This window comes from Oncorhynchus mykiss, chromosome 15 (assembly GCF_057628025.1).
Source record: "Oncorhynchus mykiss isolate SJ-2025 chromosome 15, ASM5762802v1, whole genome shotgun sequence".
In the NCBI taxonomy this organism is placed as follows: domain Eukaryota; kingdom Metazoa; phylum Chordata; class Actinopteri; order Salmoniformes; family Salmonidae; genus Oncorhynchus; species Oncorhynchus mykiss.
In genome coordinates, this window is record NC_143036.1 from 79624867 (window position 1) to 79648866 (window position 24000).

At 51.5% G+C, this 24000-nt stretch overlaps 1 protein-coding gene across 9 annotated transcripts in view; it reads right to left on the bottom strand.

Moving 5' to 3' along the window:
* LOC118938861 (glutamate receptor-interacting protein 1) overlaps window positions 1-24000 on the bottom strand; it is a 722511-nt gene that overhangs the window by 540450 nt on the left and 158061 nt on the right. The gene's annotated exons all lie outside the window — the stretch shown is intronic.

Here is a 24000-nt window from a genome sequence, read left to right on the forward strand (position 1 = left end):
GAGAGAGACAGAGAGAGAGAGAGACAGAGAGAGACAGAGAGAGAGACAGAGAGAAAGAGAGAAGGTAGGGAGAGAGAGACAGAGAGAGAGAGAGAGAGAGAGAGAGAGAGGGTGAGAGAGAATATCTTGTTAAGGTTTGCAACATGACACAATCAACATATTGCCAGGAAACAGAGGGTGTCTGTATAACTGACAGGTCGACTCTCCAGGCCTATAGACTAGCCAGTGTTTCCCCTATATTCATTTTAGCTGCGGTGGCCCACTGCTGGTAAATTCTTATCACGGCTGCAAAAATAAAATAAAAAATTTGCGCCACTGCTGAAAGAATTCCTAGGGGAAACACTGCTAATTGTCCATCATTACCGTATTTAAAACTAACATCTGACAGAAATCCTCTCTGGAACAGACAGTATGTCATTGTTTAAAGAGGGTCATGGTTTATTTGGCTATTTGATTTAGAAGTTTAGTACCCCTTTAGGTATTAAAACAAATATTAAACAATTATTTAACAAAAATATATATATAAAATATACAATTTTCACTTTACTACTATAGTCCATAGAAACGCATTGAATAACAAATAGCAACAAACTTTATTTCACTAGGCAAGTCAGTTAAGAACTGAACAGCTCTTACCCCCAAGTCATCAGACTGCTGAACAGCTTCTACCCCCAAGCCATCCGACTGCTGAACAGCTTCTACCCCCAAGCCATCAGACTGCTGAACAGCCTCTACCCCCAAGTCATCAGACTGCTGAACAGCTTCTACCCCCAAGCCATCAGACTGCTGAACAGCTTCTACCCCCAAGCCATCAGACTGCTGAACAGCTTCTACCCCCAAGTCATCAGACTGCTGAACAGCTTCTACCCCCAAGCCATCAGACTGCTGAACAGCTTCTACCCCCAAGCCATCCGACTGCTGAACAGCTTCTACCCCCAAGTCATCAGACTGCTGAACAGCCTCTACCCCCAAGCCATCAGACTGCTGAACAGCCTCTACCCCCAAGCCATCAGACTGCTGAACAGCTTCTACCCCCAAGCCACCAGACTGCTGAACAGCTTCTACCCCCAAGTCATCAGACTGCTGAATAGCCTCTACCCCCAAGCCATCAGACTGCTGAACAGCTTCTACCCCCAAGCCACCAGACTGCTGAACAGCTTCTACCCCCAAGCCATCAGACTGCTGAACAGCTTCTACCCCCAAGCCACCAGACTGCTGAACAGCCTCTACCCCCAAGCCACCAGACTGCTGAACAGCCTCTACCCCCAAGCCATCAGACTGCTGAACAGCCTCTACCCCCAAGCCATCAGACTGCTGAACAGCTTCTACCCCCAAGCCACCAGACTGCTGAACAGCTTCTACCCCCAAGCCATCAGACTGCTGAACAGCTTCTACCCCCAAGTCATCAGACTGCTGAACAGCTTCTACCCCCAAGCCATCCGACTGCTGAACAGCTTCTATCCCCAAGCCATCAGACTGCTGAACAGCTTCTACCCCCAAGCCATCCGACTGCTGAACAGCTTCTATCCCCAAGCCATCAGACTGCTGAACAGCTTCTACCCCCAAGCCATCAGACTGCTGAATAGCCTCTACCCCCAAGCCATCAGACTGCTGAACAGCTTCTACCCCCAAGCCACCAGACTGCTGAACAGCCTCTACCCCCAAGCCATCAGACTGCTGAACAGCTTCTACCCCCAAGCCATCAGACTGCTGAACAGCTTCTACCCCCAAGCCATCAGACTGCTGAACAGCCTCTACCCCCAATCCACCAGACTGCTGAACAGCCTCTACCCCCAATCCACCAGACTGCTGAACAGCTTCTACCCCCAAGCCATCAGACTGCTGAACAGCCTCTACCCCCAAGCCATCAGACTGCTGAACAGCTTCTACCCCCAAGCCATCAGACTGCTGAACAGCCTCTACCCCCAAGCCATCAGACTGCTGAACAGCCTCTAACCCCAAGCCATCAGACTGCTGAACAGCCTCTACCCCCAAGCCATCAGACTGCTGAACAGCTTCTACCCCCAAGCCATCAGACTGCTGAACAGCCTCTACCCCCAAGCCATCAGACTGCTGAACAGCCTCTACCCCCAAGCCACCAGACTGCTGAACAGCTTCTACCCCCAAGTCATCAGACTGCTGAATAGCCTCTACCCCCAAGCCATCAGACTGCTGAACAGCCTCTACCCCCAAGCCATCAGACTGCTGAACAGCCTCTACCCCCAATCCACCAGACTGCTGAACAGCCTCTACCCCCAAGCCATCAGACTGCTGAACAGCCTCTACCCCCAAGCCATCAGACTGCTGAACAGCCTCTACCCCCAATCCACCAGACTGCTGAACAGCCTCTACCCCCAAGCCATCAGACTGCTGAACAGCCTCTACCCCCAATCCACCAGACTGCTGAACAGCTTCTACCCCCAAGCCATCAGACTGCTGAACAGCCTCTACCCCCAAGCCATCAGACTGCTGAACAGCTTATACCCCCAAGCCATCAGACTGCTGAACAGCCTCTACCCCCAAGCCATCAGACTGCTGAACAGCCTCTAACCCCAAGCCATCAGACTGCTGAACAGCCTCTACCCCCAAGCCATCAGACTGCTGAACAGCTTCTACCCCCAAGCCATCAGACTGCTGAACAGCCTCTACCCCCAAGCCATCAGACTGCTGAACAGCCTCTACCCCCAAGCCATCAGACTGCTGAACAGCTTCTACCCCCAAGCCATCAGACTGCTGAACAGCCTCTACCCCCAAGCCATCAGACTGCTGAACAGCTTCTACCCCCAAGCCATCAGACTGCTGAACAGCCTCTACCCCCAAGCAATAAGACTGCTGAACAGCTTCTAAGTACGCATTTCACTGCTAGTCCATATCTGTTGTTTATAACCCATGTGACGAATACAATTTGATTTGATTTGTTTGGTGCTATTTTACACTGAAAACTTTTGCCTCAAACAACACATTTCGCTTCCAAAATCGTCCATCGGACAGCTAGTTGTCTGCAAGCTGCAAACCAGCTTACAGCACACAGATATTACAATGGGAGACATGTCCAAGTCTACTGAAGTAAAGCCAGCTCACACCACACAGATATTACAATGGGAGACATGTCCAAGTCTACTGAAGTAAAACCAGCTCACACCACACAGATATTACAATGGGAGACATGTCCAAGTCTACTGAAGTAAAACCAGCTGTAGATGTTTTATGGAAACCAGCATTCAAGCCCAGTAGTGAAACACTTGCTATTCCATTCAGTTCCTCATTTCCATTCACACACACTTACACTCATACACACACACACACACACACACACACACACACACACACACACACACACACACACACACACACACACACACACACACACACACACACACACACACACACACACACACCCACTGTACAAACACCCACACACACACACACACACACACACACACACACACACACACACACACACACACACACACACACACACACTCACAGACACACACACACACTCCCACAAGGCAAGGAAGGTATTGAATGATGATAATAATAAAACAAACAGTGTGCTGTTGTCTTCCATCTGCGCTGGAAGGAACATGGGAATGTTTACGACCAAATTCCCAGCGTTGTAAGCAGTTCCCACTACAGATAAACGTTGAGGGAACGAGGTACGATGAGCCCAATCTGTATCAACTACCCAACAAGCTTGTAAGAGATTCACGATTTGTCTCAGGGGGACATTTTACAGAGTGGGCTTTTATAAACGGTGTGGAGGCGCCTCTGCATCAGCAGGCGAGGCAGGCTACAACTGTTGTTGACAAAGCATGTGACAATTAACATTAGATTTGATTGATTTGATTTTCTGTGACTCAAACGGCATCCCTATATAGTGTACTACTATTAACAAGGAGCCAGAACTCCTATGGATCCAGAACCCTATGGACCCAGAACTCCTATGGATCCAGAACCCTATGGACCCAGAACCCTATGGACCCAAAACCCTATGGACCCAGAACCATTTGGATCCAGAACCCTATGGACCCAGAACCCTATGGATCCAGAACCCTATGGACCCAGAACCCTATGGATCCAGAACCCTATGGACCCAGAACCCTAAGGACCCAGAACCCTATGGATCCAGAACCCTATGGACCCAGAACCCTATGGATCCAGAACCCTATGGACCCAGAACCCTATGGATCCAGAACCCTATGGATCCAGAAACCTATGGACCCAAAACCCTATGGACCCAGAACCCTATGGATCCAGAACCCTATGGACCCAGAACCCTATGGATCCAGAACCCTATGGACCCAAAACCCTATGGACCCAGAACCCTATGGATCCAGAACCCTATGGACCCAGAACCCTATGGGCCTCTGTCTCCTGACTACAGTACTGTTCCCTCTGTCTCCTGACTACAGTACTGTTCTCTCTGTCTCCTGACTACAGTACTGTTCTCTCTGTCTCCTGACTACAGTACTGTTCCCTCTGTCTCCTGTCTCCTGACTACAGTACTGTTCTCTCTGTCTCCTGTCTCCTGACTACAGTACTGTTCTCACCAACCCTCTCTGCCCCGTCCACAGTATGAGAACTGAGCTGACCCCCCCCCCCCCCCCCCTACCAAGAGCACCAACCGTCTCTACCCCGTCCACAGTATGAGAACTGAGCTGACCCCCCCCTACCAAAAGCACCAACCCTCTCTGCCCCGTCCACAGTATGAGAACTGAGCTGACCCCCCCCCCCCCCTACCAAGAGCACCAACACTCTTTGCACCAACCAGGCTGGACAGAGCACCAGAGCACCACCCCTCTCTGCACCAAACAGGCTGGACAGAGCACCAGAGCACCAACCAGGCTGGACAGAGCACCAGAGCACCAACCCTCTCTGCACCAACCAGGCTGGACAGAGCACCAGAGCACCAACCCTCTCTGCACCAACCAGGCTGGACAGAGCACCAACCCTCTCTGCACCAACCAGACTGGACAGAGCACCAACCCTCTCTGCACCTGCCAGGCTGGACAGAGCACCAGAGCACCACCCCCTCTGCACCTGCCAGGCTGGACAGAGCACCAGAGCACCACCCCCTCTGCACCTGCCAGGCTGGACAGAGCACCAGAGCACCACCCCCTCTGCACCAACCATGCTGGACAGAGCACCAGAGCACCACCCCCTCTGCACCTGCCAGGCTGGACAGAGGACCAGAGCACCAACCCTCTCTGCACCAACCAGGCTGGACAGAGCACCAGAGCACCACCCCCTCTGCACCAACCAGGCTGGACAGAGCACCAGAGCACCACCCCCTCTGCACCAACCATGCTGGACAGAGCACCAGAGCACCACCCCCTCTGCACCAACCATGCTGGACAGAGCACCAGAGCACCACCCCCTCTGCACCTGCCAGGCTGGACAGAGGACCAGAGCACCAACCCTCTCTGCACCAACCAGGCTGGACAGAGCACCAGAGCACCACCCCCTCTGCACCAACCAGGCTGGACAGAGCACCAGAGCACCACCCCCTCTGCACCAACCAGACTGGACAGAGCACCAGAGCACCACCCCCTCTGCACCTGCCAGGCTGGACAGAGCACCAGAGCACCACCCCCTCTGCACCTGCCAGGCTGGACAGAGCACCAGAGCACCAACCCTCTCTGCACCAACCAGGCTGGACAGAGCACCAGAGCACCAGAGCACCACCCCTCTCTGCACCAACCAGGCTGGACAGAGCACCAGAGCACCAACCCTCTCTGCACCAAACAGGCTGGACAGAGCACCAGAGCACCAACCCTCTCTGCACCAACCAGGCTGGACAGAGCACCAGAGCACCAACCAGGCTGGACAGAGCACCAGAGCACCAACCCTCTCTGCACCAACCAGGCTGGACAGAGCACCAGAGCACCAACCAGGCTGGACAGAGCACCAGAGCACCACCCCTCTCTGCACCAACCAGGCTGGACAGAGCACCAGAGCACCACCCCCTCTGTGGAACCACAGCCCTGCCGGCTACAGCCACAGCTGCTGTGGAGAACAGAGGTGTGAGAAGAGGAGAAAGGGGACCGTCTGAACCTCTGCAGTTTCAAACACAACAAGCTCTCAGACAGAGATCAGACAGGGCCTGTTCAGCAGGGAATCAATTCAGCATTCCACATCCCTTGTCTTACTTACAAGACAGCAGGACCCAGACCAGACTGGACATCCTCAGACTAAACAAACTAAACTCAGAGAGAGAGAGAGAGAGAGAGAGACAGAGAGAGGCGGTGAGGGAGGGAGAGAGAGAGAGAGAGAGAGAGAAAGAAAGAGAGAGACGGTGAGGGAGAAAGAGAGAGAGAGAGAGAGACAGAGAGAGAGAGAGAGAGACGGTGAGGGAGAGAGAGACAGAGAGAGAGAGAGACGGTGAGGGAGAGAGAGAGAGAGACAGAGAGAGAGAGAGACGGTGAGGGAGAGAGAGAGAGAGACAGAGAGAGAGAGAGACGGTGAGGGAGAGAGAGAGAGAGAGAGAGACAGAGAGAGAGAGAGAGAGAGAGAAAGACAGAGAGAGAGAGAGAGAGAGAGACGGTGAGGGAGAGAGAGACAGAGAGAGAGAGAGACGGTGAGGGAGAGAGAGAGAGAGACAGAGAGAGAGAGAGACGGTGAGGGAGAGAGAGAGAGAGAGAGAGACAGAGAGAGAGAGACGGTGAGGGAGAGAGAGAGAGACAGAGAGAGAGGGAGAGAGTACTGTGCATCAGAGCCAATAACAAGCTCTATTCACTGATAGAGAACAAGCAGAGGGGAATGAGGCTGGACCCAGACCAGGCCAGACCAGGCCAGACCAGACCAGACCAGACCAGCCCAGACCAGACCAGCCCAGGCCAGACCAGACCAGCCCAGACCAGACCAGACCAGCCCAGACCAGCCCAGACCAGACCAGACCAGCCCAGACCAGACTAGCCCAGACCAGCCCAGACCAGCCCAGACCAGACCAGGCCAGACCAGGCCAGACCAGACCAGACCAGACCAGACCAGACCAGACCACCTCCTTAGTGTGGGTCAGTGGCAAACAACTAACAAACACAAGGCTGGCAGAGAGCATTATCCAGAGAAGGATTTATTTAGAGGATAATCCAGCTAATGTGTTCTCAGTTGTTGACATAAACAATAATAATCCGTCCCAGGGAATGATGGAGACGCTGAACAGATGAAGCCTGAAGTACAGAGCCTGACTTTAGTCTGTTGGATCAGTCACTTAGTCGTTGTTGTCCAAGACCTGAGAACAATAGGAGGTAGCTACTGTCTACTGGGTGTGTGTGTGTGTGTGTGTGTGTGTGTGTGTGTGTGTGTGTGTGTGTCTGTGTGTGTGTGTGTGTGTGTGTGTGTCTGTGTGTGTGTCTGGGTTGTCTGTACGTGTGTGTGTGTGTGTGTGTGTGTGTGTGTGTGTGTGTGTGTGTGTGTGTGTGTGTGTGTGTGTGTGTGTCTGGGTTGTCTGTACGTGTGTGTGTGTGTGTGTGTGTGTGTGTGTGTGTGTGTGTGTGTGTGTGTGTGTGTGTGTGTGTGTGTGTGTGTGTGTGTGTGTGTCTGTCTGTCTGTCTGTATGGAATTACTTAGAGGGTTTGACAGCCTACTGGCACTCTACCCAACTTCAACAACTTAAACTGATTTAAACTGACTTTAATTGAATTAAACAACTTAAACAATTTAAACAACTTCAACTGATTTAAACTGACTTAAAATGAATTAAACATAGTTGAAACCCTCTCAGAGGAACAGTCAAGTTTCACTTTATCCTCTATACTGAGGAGAGAGAAGCATTGGACTAATGTACAGGACCTGTAGAGGGACTGTACTGGGGGAGGGTGTGACCATAGACTTACATAGTAATGTACAGCACCTGTAGAGAGACTGTACTGGGGGAGGTTATGACCATAGACTTACATAGTACATAGTAATGTACAGGACCTGTAGGTGGGGTATTATCATACAGTAGGTGGGGTATTATCATACAGTAGGTGGGGTATTATCATACAGTAGGTGGGGTATTATCATACAGTAGGTGGGGTATTATCATACAGTAGGTGAGGTATTATCATACAGTAGGTGAGGTATTTTCATACAGGGGTATTATCATACAGTAGGTGGGGTATTATCATACAGTAGGTGGGGTATTATCATACAGTAGGTAGGGTATTATCATACAGTAGGTGGGGTATTATCATACAGTAGGTGAGGTATTATCATACAGTAGGTGGGGTATTATCATACAGTAGGTGGGGTATTAACATACAGTAGGTGGGGTATTAACATACAGTAGGTGAGGTATTATCATACAGTAGGTGAGGTATTATCATACAGTAGGTGGGGTATTATCATACAGTAGGTGAGGTATTATCATACAGTAGGTGGGGTATTATCATACAGTAGGTGGGGTATTATCATACAGTAGGTGGGATGTTATCATACAGTAGGTGGGGTATTATCATACAGTAGGTGGGATATTATCATACAGGGGTATTATCATACAGTAGGTGAGCTATTATCATACAGTAGGTGGGGTATTATCATACAGTAGGTGGGATGTTATCATACAGTAGGTGGGGTATTATCATACAGTAGGTGGGGTATTATCATACAGTAGGTGGGGTATTATCATAAAGTAGGTGGGGTATTATCATACAGTAGGTGGGGTATTATCATACAGGGGTATTATCATACAGTAGGTAGGGTATTATCATACAGTAGGTGGGGTATTATCATACAGTAGGTGGGATATTATCATACAGTAGGTGGGGTATTATCATACAGTAGGTGGGATATTATCATACAGTAGGTGGGGTATTATCATACAGTAGGTGAGGTATTATCATACAGTAGGTGGGGTATTATCATACAGTAGGTGGGGTATTATCATACAGTAGGTGGGGTATTATCATACAGGGGTATTATCATACAGTAGGTAGGGTATTATCATACAGTAGGTGGGGTATTATCATACAGTAGGTGAGGTATTATCATACAGTAGGTGGGGTATTATCATACAGTAGATGTGGTATTATCATACAGTAGATGTGGTATTATCATACAGTAGGTGGGGTATTATCATACAGTAGATGTGGTATTATCATACAGTAGGTGGGGTATTATCATACAGTAGGTGGGGTATTATCATACAGTAGGTGGGGTATTATCATACAGTAGGTGGGGTATTATCATACAGTAGGTGGGGTATTATCATACAGTAGATGTGGTATTATCATACAGTAGGTGGGGTATTATCATACAGTAGGTGGGGTATTATCATACAGTAGGTGGGGTATTATCATACAGTAGGTGGGGTATCATCATACAGTAGGTGGGGTATTATCATACAGTAGGTGAGGTATTATCATACAGTAGGTGGGGTATTATCATACAGTAGGTGAGGTATTATCATACATTAGGTGGGGTATTATCATACAGTAGGTGGGGTATTATCATACAGTAGGTGGGGTATTATCATACAGTAGGTGTGGTATTATCATACAGTAGGTGGGGTATTATCATACAGTAGGTGGGGTATTATCATACAGTAGGTGTGGTATTATCATACAGTAGGTAGGGTATTATCATACAGTAGGTGGGGTATTATCATACAGTAGGTGGGGAATTATCATACAGTAGGTGGGGTATTATCATACAGTAGGTGGGGTATTATCATACAGTAGGTGGGGTATTATCATACAGTAGGTAGGGTATTATCATACAGTAGGTGGGGTATTTCAATCTCAATCAAAGACACTTCCTCCAGCTGGAAATGTCTTGTGGATAATTGGAAACACACCATCCATCAGCAGCCAAAGAAAACACACACATTAGCAATAATAGATGTGTACTGTATGTTCTTACCTGGTAGGAGAGAGACAACAGCATCAAGGACATCAACAGCACATGGAGAGAGAGACAGAGAGAGAGGGAGAGAGAGAGAGGGAGAGAGAGAAGGTAGGGAGAGAGAGATGAGAGACAGAGAGACAGAGAGAGAGAGAGACAGAGAGAGAGGGAGAGAGAGAGAGAAGGTAGGGAGAGAGAGAGAGAGAGACAGAGAGACAGAGAGAGAGAGAGACAGAGAGAGACAGAGAGAGAGGGAGAGAGAGAGGGAGAGAGAGAAGGTAGGGAGAGAGAGAGAGAGACAGAGAGAGAGAGAGACAGAGAGAGACAGAGAGAGAGACAGAGAGAAAGAGAGAAGGTAGGGAGAGAGAGACAGAGAGAGAGAGAGAGAGAGAGAGAGAGAGGGTGAGAGAGAATATCTTGTTAAGGTTTGCAACATGACACAATCAACATATTGCCAGGAAACAGAGGGTGTCTGTATAACTGACAGGTCGACTCTCCAGGCCTATAGACTAGCCAGTGTTTCCCCTATATTCATTTTAGCTGCGGTGGCCCACTGCTGGTAAATTCTTATCACGGCTGCAAAAATAAAATAAAAAATTTGCGCCACTGCTGAAAGAATTCCTAGGGGAAACACTGCTAATTGTCCATCATTACCGTATTTAAAACTAACATCTGACAGAAATCCTCTCTGGAACAGACAGTATGTCATTGTTTAAAGAGGGTCATGGTTTATTTGGCTATTTGATTTAGAAGTTTAGTACCCCTTTAGGTATTAAAACAAATATTAAACAATTATTTAACAAAAATATATATATAAAATATACAATTTTCACTTTACTACTATAGTCCATAGAAACGCATTGAATAACAAATAGCAACAAACTTTATTTCACTAGGCAAGTCAGTTAAGAACTGAACAGCTCTTACCCCCAAGTCATCAGACTGCTGAACAGCTTCTACCCCCAAGCCATCCGACTGCTGAACAGCTTCTACCCCCAAGCCATCAGACTGCTGAACAGCCTCTACCCCCAAGTCATCAGACTGCTGAACAGCTTCTACCCCCAAGCCATCAGACTGCTGAACAGCTTCTACCCCCAAGCCATCAGACTGCTGAACAGCTTCTACCCCCAAGTCATCAGACTGCTGAACAGCTTCTACCCCCAAGCCATCAGACTGCTGAACAGCTTCTACCCCCAAGCCATCCGACTGCTGAACAGCTTCTACCCCCAAGTCATCAGACTGCTGAACAGCCTCTACCCCCAAGCCATCAGACTGCTGAACAGCCTCTACCCCCAAGCCATCAGACTGCTGAACAGCTTCTACCCCCAAGCCACCAGACTGCTGAACAGCTTCTACCCCCAAGTCATCAGACTGCTGAATAGCCTCTACCCCCAAGCCATCAGACTGCTGAACAGCTTCTACCCCCAAGCCACCAGACTGCTGAACAGCTTCTACCCCCAAGCCATCAGACTGCTGAACAGCTTCTACCCCCAAGCCACCAGACTGCTGAACAGCCTCTACCCCCAAGCCACCAGACTGCTGAACAGCCTCTACCCCCAAGCCATCAGACTGCTGAACAGCCTCTACCCCCAAGCCATCAGACTGCTGAACAGCTTCTACCCCCAAGCCACCAGACTGCTGAACAGCTTCTACCCCCAAGCCATCAGACTGCTGAACAGCTTCTACCCCCAAGTCATCAGACTGCTGAACAGCTTCTACCCCCAAGCCATCCGACTGCTGAACAGCTTCTATCCCCAAGCCATCAGACTGCTGAACAGCTTCTACCCCCAAGCCATCCGACTGCTGAACAGCTTCTATCCCCAAGCCATCAGACTGCTGAACAGCTTCTACCCCCAAGCCATCAGACTGCTGAATAGCCTCTACCCCCAAGCCATCAGACTGCTGAACAGCTTCTACCCCCAAGCCACCAGACTGCTGAACAGCCTCTACCCCCAAGCCATCAGACTGCTGAACAGCTTCTACCCCCAAGCCATCAGACTGCTGAACAGCTTCTACCCCCAAGCCATCAGACTGCTGAACAGCCTCTACCCCCAATCCACCAGACTGCTGAACAGCCTCTACCCCCAATCCACCAGACTGCTGAACAGCTTCTACCCCCAAGCCATCAGACTGCTGAACAGCCTCTACCCCCAAGCCATCAGACTGCTGAACAGCTTCTACCCCCAAGCCATCAGACTGCTGAACAGCCTCTACCCCCAAGCCATCAGACTGCTGAACAGCCTCTAACCCCAAGCCATCAGACTGCTGAACAGCCTCTACCCCCAAGCCATCAGACTGCTGAACAGCTTCTACCCCCAAGCCATCAGACTGCTGAACAGCCTCTACCCCCAAGCCATCAGACTGCTGAACAGCCTCTACCCCCAAGCCACCAGACTGCTGAACAGCTTCTACCCCCAAGTCATCAGACTGCTGAATAGCCTCTACCCCCAAGCCATCAGACTGCTGAACAGCCTCTACCCCCAAGCCATCAGACTGCTGAACAGCCTCTACCCCCAATCCACCAGACTGCTGAACAGCCTCTACCCCCAAGCCATCAGACTGCTGAACAGCCTCTACCCCCAAGCCATCAGACTGCTGAACAGCCTCTACCCCCAATCCACCAGACTGCTGAACAGCCTCTACCCCCAAGCCATCAGACTGCTGAACAGCCTCTACCCCCAATCCACCAGACTGCTGAACAGCTTCTACCCCCAAGCCATCAGACTGCTGAACAGCCTCTACCCCCAAGCCATCAGACTGCTGAACAGCTTATACCCCCAAGCCATCAGACTGCTGAACAGCCTCTACCCCCAAGCCATCAGACTGCTGAACAGCCTCTAACCCCAAGCCATCAGACTGCTGAACAGCCTCTACCCCCAAGCCATCAGACTGCTGAACAGCTTCTACCCCCAAGCCATCAGACTGCTGAACAGCCTCTACCCCCAAGCCATCAGACTGCTGAACAGCCTCTACCCCCAAGCCATCAGACTGCTGAACAGCTTCTACCCCCAAGCCATCAGACTGCTGAACAGCCTCTACCCCCAAGCCATCAGACTGCTGAACAGCTTCTACCCCCAAGCCATCAGACTGCTGAACAGCCTCTACCCCCAAGCAATAAGACTGCTGAACAGCTTCTAAGTACGCATTTCACTGCTAGTCCATATCTGTTGTTTATAACCCATGTGACGAATACAATTTGATTTGATTTGTTTGATGTATGGGGACCGAGCCTGTTCTGTCTCTCTCTGGAGGCCTGATAACAGAATTAAAGCAGATCTGAGCCTCCTGTGATAAGGTAAACTACTGCACCGTCTCCTATGATAAGGTAAACTACTGCACCGTCTCCTGTGATAAGGTAAACTCCTGCACCGTCTCCTGTGATAAGGTAAACTCCTGCACCGTCTCCTGTGATAAGGTAAACTACTGCACCGTCTCCTGTGATAAGGTAAACTCCTGCACCGTCTCCTGTGATAAGGTAAACTACTGCACCGTCTCCTGTGATAAGGTAAACTACTGCACCATCTCCTGTGATAAGGTAAACTACTGCACCGTCTCCTGTGATAAGGTCAACTCCTGCACCGTCTCCTGTGATAAGGTAAACTCCTGCACCGTCTCCTGTGATAAGGTAAACTACTGCACCGTCTCCTGTGATAAGGTAAACTACTGCACCGTCTCCTGTGATAAGGTCAACTCCTGCACCGTCTCCTGTGATAAGGTAAACTACTGCACCGTCTCCTGTGATAAGGTAAACTACTGCACCGTCTCCTGTGATAAGGTAAACTACTGCACCGTCTCCTGTGATAAGGTCAACTCCTGCACCGTCTCCTGTGATAAGGTAAACTACTGCACCGTCTCCTGTGATAAGGTAAACTACTGCACCGTCTCCTGTGATAAGGTAAACTCCTGCACCGTCTCCTGTGATAAGGTCAACTCCTGCACCGTCTCCTGTGATAAGGTAAACTCCTGCACCGTCTCCTGTGATAAGGTAAACTACTGCACCGTCTCCTGTGATAAGGTAAACTACTGCACCGTCTCCTGTGATAAGGTAAACTCCTGCACCGTCTCCTGTGATAAGGTAAAATCCTGCACCATGCCCCAAGTCAAAGCACATCCCTCTGCTCTGCTCAGCAGCTATTGGCTCCTCCCTCGCTCTGTGTTCTGTGGCAGAATGTTCATCATAATGGAGGTTACTGCAGGCTTTGACCTATAACATGTAAGGAACTACATTTACATACAGAGAGAGAGAGAGAGAGAGAGAGAGAGAGAGAGAGAGAGAGAGAAAGCGGGAGAGGGAGAGAGGGGGGGAGCGTAAGCATGAGCATGCCTGTGTGTGTGTGTGTGTGTGTGTGTGTGTGTGTGTGTGTGTGTGTGTGTGTGTGTGTGTGTGTGTGTGTGTGTGTGTGTGTGTGTGTGTGTGTGTGTGTGTCTCAGGTGTGAGCGACAGCAGAGGGTCAGGGCTGTGAAGCTATGCGAAGGCATGGGTTCAACTGCCCTGCACCTGCCAATCAAGCTTAGACACGGGTCTCAACAAGAGGACGACTGAGAAGTGCTGGGCACACACACACACACACACACACACACACACACAAACACACACACACACACAGGAGGGGACATCGACACACAGCAACGTCAGAAACTTGATACAGTGTCTGGCTGTAAGTCTTGTACAACATGGTGTGAAGGACACTGAGAAGGACACATACAGAGTGAGAATATCTCCAAGACTTTACCCCTAGAGACCATTTCAAACATAATGGCTTTTTAAACGTGGACTTTAACTGCAAACGCAGAGAGGAGATAACGGTAAGGAGGGGTGTAAAAATAGGCAGGCTTTGGGACTGGGAGAGCAGAGGAGAGGAGAGGAGAGGAGAGGAGAGGAGAGGAGAGGAGAGGAGAGGAGAGGAGAATAGAAGAGAAGAGAGGAGAGGAGAGGAGAGGAGAGGAGAGGAGAGGAGAGGAGAGGAGAGGAGAGGAGAGGAGAGGAGAGGAGAGGAGAGGAGAGGAGAAGAGAAGAGAGGAGAGGAGAGGAGAGGAGAGGAGAGGAGAGGAGAGGAGAGGAGAGGAGAGGAATGTTCCCCTAGCTAAAAGGTTGGATCCTGTCAAGTTCTACCACAGAAGATTTGTGTTTAGAAAAGACCCCATTATTCACTGGGAATAGGGTGCCATTTGGGACGGCCCATAATGAGGAAGGTAGGGAGGTGTAGAAATAGGATTAATCACCATGGACACCCAAAAATAGAATGTAGAACCCCAAACTGAAACAATACCTGAACATTCTGGAAGGGATTCTATAGAACTAACCAGTTCTGCCCTGCAGGGGGTCAACAGCATCACCTCTAACATGTTCTACACACTGACGTAAGCAGGCCCCCTGCCTCAGCCTACCATCATACTGGTCCCCTGCCTCAGCCTACCATCATACTGGTCCCCTGCCTCAGCCTACCATCATACTGGTCCCCTGCCTCAGCCTACCATCATACTGGTCCCCTGCCTCAGCCTACCATCATACTGGTCCCCTGCCTCAGTCTACCATCATACTGGTCCCCTGCCTCAACCTACCATCATACTGGCCCCCTGCCTCAGCCTACCATCATACTGGCCCCCTGCCTCAGCCTACCATCATACTGGTCCCCTGCCTCAGCCTACCATCATACTGGTCCCCTGCCTCAGTCTACCATCATACTGGTCCCCTGCCTCAACCTACCATCATACTGGTCCCCTGCCTCAGCCTACCATCATACTGGTCCCCTGCCTCAGTCTACCATCATACTGGTCCCCTGCCTCAACCTACCATCATACTGGCCCCCTGCCTCAGCCTACCATCATACTGGTCCCCTGCCTCAGCCTACCATCATACTGGTCCCCTGCCTCAGTCTACCATCATACTGGCCCCCTGCCTCAGCCTACCATCATACTGGTCCCCTGCCTCAACCTACCATCATACTGGCCCCCTGCCTCAGCCTACCATCATACTGGTCCCCTGGTCCCCTGCCTCAGCCTACCATCATACTGGTCCTCAGCCTACCATCATACTGGTCCCCTGCCTCAGCCTACCATCATACTGGCCCCCTGCCTCAGCCTACCATCATACTGGTCCTCAGCCTACCATCATACTGGTCCCCTGCATCAGCCTACCATCATACTGGTCCCCTGCCTCAGTCTACCATCATACTGGTCCCCTGCCCCAGCCTATCATCATACTGGTCCCCTGTCTCAGCCTACCATCATACTGGTCCTCAACCTACCATCATACTGGTCCCCTGCCTCAGCCTACCATCATACTGGTCCCCTGCCTCAGCCTACCATCATACTGGTCCCCTGCCTCTGCCTAACATCATACTGGTCCCCTGCCTCAGTCTACCATCATACTGGTCCCCTGCCTCAGCCTACCATCATACTGGTCCCCTGCCTCAGTCTACCATCATACTGGTCCCCTGCCTCAGCCTACCATCATACTGGTCCCCTGCCTCAGTCTACCATCATACTGGTCCCCTGCCTCAGCCTACCATCATACTGGTCCCCTGCCTCAGCCTACCATCATACTGGTCCCCTGCCTCAGCCTACCATCATACTGGTCCCCTGCCTCAGCCTACCATCATACTGGTCCCCTGCCTCAGCCTACCATCATACTGGTCCCCTGCCTCAGCCTACCATCATACTGGTCCCCTGCCTCAGCCTACCATCATACAGGTCCCCTGCCTCAGCCTACCATCATACTGGCCCCCTGCCTCAGCCTACCATCATACTGGTCCCCTGCCTCAGCCTACCATCATACTGGTCCCCTGCCTCAGCCTACCATCATACTGGTCCCCTGCCTCAGCCTACCATCATACTGGTCCCCTGCCTCAGCCTACCATCATACTGGTCCCCTGCCTCAGCCTACCATCATACTGGTCCCCTGCCTCTGCCTACCATCATACTGGTCCCCTGCCTCAGCCTACCATCATACTGGTCCCCTGCCTCAGTCTACCATCATACTGGTCCCCTGCCTCAGCCTACCATCATACTGGTCCCCTGCCTCAGCCTACCATCATACTGGTCCCCTGCCTCAGCCTACCATCATACTGGTCCCCTGCCTCTGCCTACCATCATACTGGTCCCCTGCCTCAGCCTACCATCATACTGGTCCCCTGCCTCAGCCTACCATCATACTGGTCCCCTGCCTCAGCCTACCATCATACTGGTCCCCTGCCTCAGCCTACCATCATACTGGTCCCCTGCCTCAGCCTACCATCATACTGGTCCCCTGCCTCAGCCTACCATCATACTGGTCCCCTGCCTCAGCCTACCATCATACTGGTCCCCTGCCTCTGCCTACCATCATACTGGTCCTCAGCCTACCATCATACTGGTCCCCTGCCTCAGCCTACCATCATACTGGTCCCCTGCCTCAGCCTACCATCATACTGGTCCCCTGCCTCAGCCTACCATCATACTGGTCCCCTGCCTCTGCCTACCATCATACTGGTCCTCAGCCTACCATCATACTGGTCCCCTGCCTCTGCCTACCATCATTGATTCTGCTTCCTAATTCGTTCTGTAACCACCACCACCACACTGCCTGCGAACCAAATGTCACCCTCTTCCCTTTGTAGTGCACTACGTTCGATTAAGGCTCTGGTCAAAAGTAGTGCACTAAATAGGGAATAAGGTGGTATTTGGTCGTGTGACGCAGACTCATCTCTCCTTCAACACGGTGATTAGTCCTGCCAGCCAGCTAGTCGTGCAGAGAGAGAGATCAGGAAAACATTGTGACAGTCACCTCCCGATGGAAAGCCAAGACATAAGCTGTGAGTGGGGTAATGTTTCAGCGCAGTGTAATAACAGTTCAAAGCTGTCAACGAACTCGGAGTCACACAGAGTCTGTGTCCTAAATAGGGGGCCTTTTCCCTATAGCGCACAGGGCTGTGTTGAGACGCACACCCAGAAACAAGTAGTAGGCAGTGAGAGGAGCAGTCAGGGATTCGTCAATACCACCCATTAAAACTCCCCTTTAAATGCACTCAGTATATTTTTTGTGTGAAAAGTGGTTGAGAACTAGTTGAATGGTTCGGGTGATTATTGTGGTTGGTTGTGAATGGTTCGGGTTGTATTGTAACACTGTGATATTGCAGTAGTGTGTCTCAGTGAGTTGTGGATTCAGCTAAAGTGTCTGGCAGAGAACAACGACCGTGTCACAGGTCACAGGTCGCAGTTAGAACAGCTACAGCAGGAGTGAAGCCACATGAGCACAGTGGTGTTTCACAAACCAAACGGGACCACTTTCCACTGTTACGTTTAGACCTGGGGGTTCTCTACTGTCTTCCTGTCACTACCCCAGTCAGCTGGGGTACTCTACTGTCTTCCTGTCACTACCCCAGTCAGCTGGGGGTTCTCTACTCTCTTCCTGTCACTACCCCAGTCAGCTGGGGGTTCTCTACTCTCTTCCTGTCACTACCCCAGTCAGCTGGGGTTCTCTACTCTCTTCCTGTCACTACCCCAGTCAGCTGGGGGTTCTCTACTCTCTTCCTGTCACTACCCCAGTCAGCTGGGGGTTCTCTACTCTCTTCCTGTCACTACCCCAGTCATCTGGGGTTCTCTACTCTCTTCCTGTCACTACCCCAGTCAGCTGGGGGTTCTCTACTCTCTTCCTGTCACTACCCCAGTCAGCTGGGGGTTCTCTACTCTCTTCCTGTAACTACCCCAGTCAGCTGGGGTTCTCTACTGTCTTCCTGTCACTACCCCAGTCAGCTGGGGGTTCTCTACTCTCTTCCTGTCACTACCCCAGTCAGCTGGGGGTTCTCTACTCTCTTCCTGTCACTACCCCAGTCATCTGGGGTTCTCTACTCTCTTCCTGTCACTACCCCAGTCAGCTGGGGGTTCTCTACTCTCTTCCTGTCACTACCCCAGTCAGCTGGGGGTTCTCTACTCTCTTCCTGTCACTACCCCAGTCAGCTGGGGTTCTCTACTCTCTTCCTGTCACTACCCCAGTCAGCTGGGGGTTCTCTACTCTCTTCCTGTCACTACCCCAGTCAGCTGGGGGTTCTCTACTGTCTTCCTGTCACTACCCCAGTCAGCTGGGGTTCTCTACTGTCTTCCTGTCACTACCCCAGTCAGCTGTAGTCTCTACTGTCTTCCTGTCACTACCCCAGTCAGCTGGGGTTCTCTACTGTCTTCCTGTCACTACCCAAGTCAGCTGGGGTTCTCTACTGTCTTCCTGTCACTACCCAAGTCAGCTGGGGTTCTCTACTGTCTTCCTGTCACTACCCCAGTCAGCTGGGATTCTCTACTGTCTTCCTGTCACTACCCCAGTCAGCTGGGGTTCTCTACTCTCTTCCTGTCACTACCCCAGTCAGCTGGGGGTTCTCTACTCTCTTCCTGTCACTACCCCAGTCAGCTGGGGGTTCTCTACTCTCTTCCTGTCACTACCCCAGTCATCTGGGGTTCTCTACTCTCTTCCTGTCACTACCCCAGTCAGCTGGGGGTTCTCTACTCTCTTCCTGTCACTACCCCAGTCAGCTGGGGGTTCTCTACTCTCTTCCTGTCACTACCCCAGTCATCTGGGGTTCTCTACTCTCTTCCTGTCACTACCCCAGTCAGCTGGGGGTTCTCTACTCTCTTCCTGTCACTACCCCAGTCAGCTGGGGGTTCTCTACTCTCTTCCTGTAACTACCCCAGTCAGCTGGGGTTCTCTACTGTCTTCCTGTCACTACCCCAGTCAGCTGGGGGTTCTCTACTCTCTTCCTGTCACTACCCCAGTCAGCTGGGGGTTCTCTACTCTCTTCCTGTCACTACCCCAGTCATCTGGGGTTCTCTACTCTCTTCCTGTCACTACCCCAGTCAGCTGGGGGTTCTCTACTCTCTTCCTGTCACTACCCCAGTCAGCTGGGGGTTCTCTACTCTCTTCCTGTCACTACCCCAGTCAGCTGGGGTTCTCTACTCTCTTCCTGTCACTACCCCAGTCAGCTGGGGGTTCTCTACTCTCTTCCTGTCACTACCCCAGTCAGCTGGGGGTTCTCTACTGTCTTCCTGTCACTACCCCAGTCAGCTGGGGTTCTCTACTGTCTTCCTGTCACTACCCCAGTCAGCTGTAGTCTCTACTGTCTTCCTGTCACTACCCCAGTCAGCTGGGGTTCTCTACTGTCTTCCTGTCACTACCCAAGTCAGCTGGGGTTCTCTACTGTCTTCCTGTCACTACCCAAGTCAGCTGGGGTTCTCTACTGTCTTCCTGTCACTACCCCAGTCAGCTGGGATTCTCTACTGTCTTCCTGTCACTACCCCAGTCAGCTGGGGTTCTCTACTCTCTTCCTGTCACTACCCCAGTCAGCTGGGGGTTCACTACTGTCTTCCTGTCACTACCCCAGTCAGCTGGGGTTCTCTACTGTCTTCCTGTCACTACCCAAGTCAGCTGGGGGTTCTCTACTGTCTTCCTGTCACTACCTTAGTCAGCTGAGGTTCTCTACTGTCTTCCTGTCACTAACCCAGTCAGCTGGGGGTTCTCTACTCTCTTCCTGTCACTACCCCAGTCAGCTGGGGGTTCTCTACTCTCTTCCTGTCACTACCCCAGTCAGCTGGGGTTCTCTACTCTCTTCCTGTCACTACCCCAGTCAGCTGGGGGTTCTCTACTCTCTTCCTGTCACTACCCCAGTCAGCTGGGGGTTCTCTACTCTCTTCCTGTCACTACCCCAGTCATCTGGGGTTCTCTATTCTCTTCCTGTCACTACCCCAGTCAGCTGGGGGTTCTCTACTCTCTTCCTGTCACTACCCCAGTCAGCTGGGGGTTCTCTACTCTCTTCCTGTAACTACCCCAGTCAGCTGGGGTTCTCTACTCTCTTCCTGTCACTACCCCAGTCAGCTGGGGGTTCTCTACTGTCTTCCTGTCACTACCCCAGTCATCTGGGGTTCTCTACTCTCTTCCTGTCACTACCCCAGTCAGCTGGGGGTTCTCTACTCTCTTCCTGTCACTACCCCAGTCAGCTGGGGGTTCTCTACTCTCTTCCTGTCACTACCCCAGTCAGCTGGGGTTCTCTACTCTCTTCCTGTCACTACCCCAGTCAGCTGGGGGTTCTCTACTCTCTTCCTGTCACTACCCCAGTCAGCTGGGGGTTCTCTACTGTCTTCCTGTCACTACCCCAGTCAGCTGGGGTTCTCTACTGTCTTCCTGTCACTACCCCAGTCAGCTGTAGTCTCTACTGTCTTCCTGTCACTACCCCAGTCAGCTGGGGTTCTCTACTGTCTTCCTGTCACTACCCAAGTCAGCTGGGGTTCTCTACTGTCTTCCTGTCACTACCCAAGTCAGCTGGGGTTCTCTACTGTCTTCCTGTCACTACCCCAGTCAGCTGGGATTCTCTACTGTCTTCCTGTCACTACCCCAGTCAGCTGGGGTTCTCTACTCTCTTCCTGTCACTACCCCAGTCAGCTGGGGGTTCACTACTGTCTTCCTGTCACTACCCCAGTCAGCTGGGGTTCTCTACTGTCTTCCTGTCACTACCCAAGTCAGCTGGGGGTTCTCTACTGTCTTCCTGTCACTACCTTAGTCAGCTGAGGTTCTCTACTGTCTTCCTGTCACTAACCCAGTCAGCTGGGGGTTCTCTACTCTCTTCCTGTCACTACCCCAGTCAGCTGGGGGTTCTCTACTCTCTTCCTGTCACTACCCCAGTCAGCTGGGGTTCTCTACTCTCTTCCTGTCACTACCCCAGTCAGCTGGGGGTTCTCTACTCTCTTCCTGTCACTACCCCAGTCAGCTGGGGGTTCTCTACTCTCTTCCTGTCACTACCCCAGTCATCTGGGGTTCTCTATTCTCTTCCTGTCACTACCCCAGTCAGCTGGGGGTTCTCTACTCTCTTCCTGTCACTACCCCAGTCAGCTGGGGGTTCTCTACTCTCTTCCTGTAACTACCCCAGTCAGCTGGGGTTCTCTACTCTCTTCCTGTCACTACCCCAGTCAGCTGGGGGTTCTCTACTCTCTTCCTGTCACTACCCCAGTCAGCTGGGGGTTCTCTACTCTCTTCCTGTCACTACCCCAGTCATCTGGGGTTCTCTACTCTCTTCCTGTCACTACCCCAGTCAGCTGGGGGTTCTCTACTCTCTTCCTGTCACTACCCCAGTCAGCTGGGGGTTCTCTACTCTCTTCCTGTCACTACCCCAGTCAGCTGGGGTTCTCTACTCTCTTCCTGTCACTACCCCAGTCAGCTGGGGGTTCTCTACTCTCTTCCTGTCACTACCCCAGTCAGCTGGGGGTTCTCTACTGTCTTCCTGTCACTACCCCAGTCAGCTGGGGTTCTCTACTGTCTTCCTGTCACTACCCCAGTCAGCTGTAGTCTCTACTGTCTTCCTGTCACTACCCCAGTCAGCTGGGGTTCTCTACTGTCTTCCTGTCACTACCCAAGTCAGCTGGGGTTCTCTACTGTCTTCCTGTCACTACCCAAGTCAGCTGGGGTTCTCTACTGTCTTCCTGTCACTACCCCAGTCAGCTGGGATTCTCTACTGTCTTCCTGTCACTACCCCAGTCAGCTGGGGTTCTCTACTCTCTTCCTGTCACTACCCCAGTCAGCTGGGGTTCTCTACTCTCTTCCTGTCACTACCCCAGTCAGCTGGGGGTTCTCTACTCTCTTCCTGTCACTACCCCAGTCAGCTGGGGGTTCTCTACTGTCTTCCTGTCACTACCCCAGTCAGCTGGGGTTCTCTACTGTCTTCCTGTCACTACCCCAGTCAGCTGTAGTCTCTACTGTCTTCCTGTCACTACCCCAGTCAGCTGGGGTTCTCTACTGTCTTCCTGTCACTACCCAAGTCAGCTGGGGTTCTCTACTGTCTTCCTGTCACTACCCAAGTCAGCTGGGGTTCTCTACTGTCTTCCTGTCACTACCCCAGTCAGCTGGGATTCTCTACTGTCTTCCTGTCACTACCCCAGTCAGCTGGGGTTCTCTACTCTCTTCCTGTCACTACCCCAGTCAGCTGGGGGTTCACTACTGTCTTCCTGTCACTACCCCAGTCAGCTGGGGTTCTCTACTGTCTTCCTGTCACTACCCAAGTCAGCTGGGGGTTCTCTACTGTCTTCCTGTCACTACCTTAGTCAGCTGAGGTTCTCTACTGTCTTCCTGTCACTAACCCAGTCAGCTGGGGTTCTCTATTGTCTTCCTCTCACTACCCCAGTCAGCTGGGGGTTCTCTACTGTCTTCCTGTCACTACCCAAGTCAGCTGGGGGTTCTCTACTGTCTTCCTGTCACTACCTTAGTCAGCTGAGGTTCTCTACTGTCTTCCTGTCACTACCCCAGTCAGCTGGGGTTCTCTATTGTCTTCCTCTCACTACCCCAGTCAACTGGGGTTCCCTACTGTCGTCCTGTCACTACCCCAGTCAGACACCAGGAGGATGTTTAGACCGAGGGTCCCCGTTCCCAACTCCTCCACTGTCGTCCTCTCCCTCCTCCTCCACTCTCCAGTATCAGGTGGAGGAGCAGCAGAACGGTAGCGCCATCACTCCCGGTAGTTTTCCCCTGGAATGAGCACGGCTCTCTGTGCTATCACAACAGTGTTGTGGTAACAGCTCTCTGTCCTATCACAACAGTGTTGTGGTAACAGCTCTCTGTCCTATCACAACAGTGTTGTGGTAACACCTCTCTGTCCTGCTTCATTCTCCACACACACAGGAGCAGATTTGATAGGGTACAGAACACACACACACACAGGTTAGAGAGATGCCCAGAAGCCTTGAGCACGTCTTTCAGAGGGGAACTCGGGTCTTATCTCCCCCCGTCCCAAAGAGCCAGAGCCAGGAATGGCTGCAGTCATTACTCTGAGTCCTGAACAGTCAGCGGGGGCTGGGGGAAGGAGGGGAGGGGAGGGTGGGGTGGAAAGGAGGTTAAGAAACTTCATGGATTGTTTCCCAAATGATAAATATAGAAGTGTGGTTCAAATGGCACCCTGTGTCCCATAAGGCTCTAGTCAGAAGTAGTGCACTATGTAGGGAATAGGGTTCTGTTTGGTACGTAGCCGTGAGACTTGGGCAGAATGAATTTAAGGCTTTTTACAAACAAAAGGCTCATTCAGCCTTGACTAGGTCTGCATCCCAAAAGGCACCGTGTTCCCTAAATAGCGCACTACTTTTTACCAGGGCCCATGGGTAAGTAGTGCACTAAATAGGGAATAAGGACACAGCCTGGGTCTGCCAGGCAGCTAACTGAAGTGTTTCAGA